Consider the following 938-nt stretch of genomic DNA (forward strand, 5'->3'; position numbering starts at 1 on the left):
GATAAAGTGCCATTGGCTTTTCTGATGGCTTCGTCACACTGCTGACTCATGTTCATCTTGGAGTCCACTAGGACTCCAAGATCCCTTTCCACTTCCGTGTCACCCAGCAGGTCATTTCCTAGGCTGTAGGTGTGCTGGACATTTTTCCTCCCTAGGTGCAGCACTTTGCATTTCTCCTTGTTGAACTGCATTCTGTTGTTTTCTGCCCACTTGTCCAACCTGTCCAGATCTGCTTGCAGCTGTTCCCTGCCCTCCGGCGTGTCCACATCTCCCCATAGCTTTGTGTCATCTGCAAGTGATCAGAAGTTTAAGTGATCAGAAACTGGTTTAAACCTGTAACAGAACAGACATTACAGAACAGTACACATAAACCAGTTTCAAAGTGGCTGAAACTGGTTTGAGATAAACCTGGTTGTATCAGACTTAACTAATTTAAGTCAAACCAGTTTATGCAATGTCTTTCCCAGACCCCTTGCTGGTTTAAGTTAAACCAGAGACCCCCAGCATTCTGGCATGCTCTCTTGCTCCACTGGCAGTTGGGTCTGCCCGCCCTCACTGCTCTCTTCCTGCCGGGGCCCTGCCTAGCTGTGCCCCCTCCCCACTGCAGCAGTGAGCAGGGGCAGGGCCCTTGTTGGAGGCAGCTGCCCATCATAATGTGGGGGTGTGCAAGCCCCCTCTCAGCAGGGGTGCTGTGCTGTTGAGCTGGCACAGCTGCAACAGGCTGCACGTGGCAGCACGTATTTGTCATGACCCAAAAGGCATGATTGTGTGTGTGTGCTTCGGCATCAGAATTATCCACGTTAAGTTGCAGAGCATTGCACGGGAGTTTCCTGTAGCAAGAGGAAACTCCGGTGCAGGGACCAGTTTCCCACCTTTTCTGCAGCTTCTTTTGCAGAGTGCATTGCTCGAGTTGCAAGAGGAATGCACGGTGCAAAAGA

The sequence above is a fragment of the Alligator sinensis genome, unplaced genomic scaffold (genome assembly GCF_000455745.1).
Source record: "Alligator sinensis unplaced genomic scaffold, ASM45574v1 scaffold528_1, whole genome shotgun sequence".
Taxonomy (NCBI): Eukaryota; Metazoa; Chordata; order Crocodylia; family Alligatoridae; genus Alligator; species Alligator sinensis.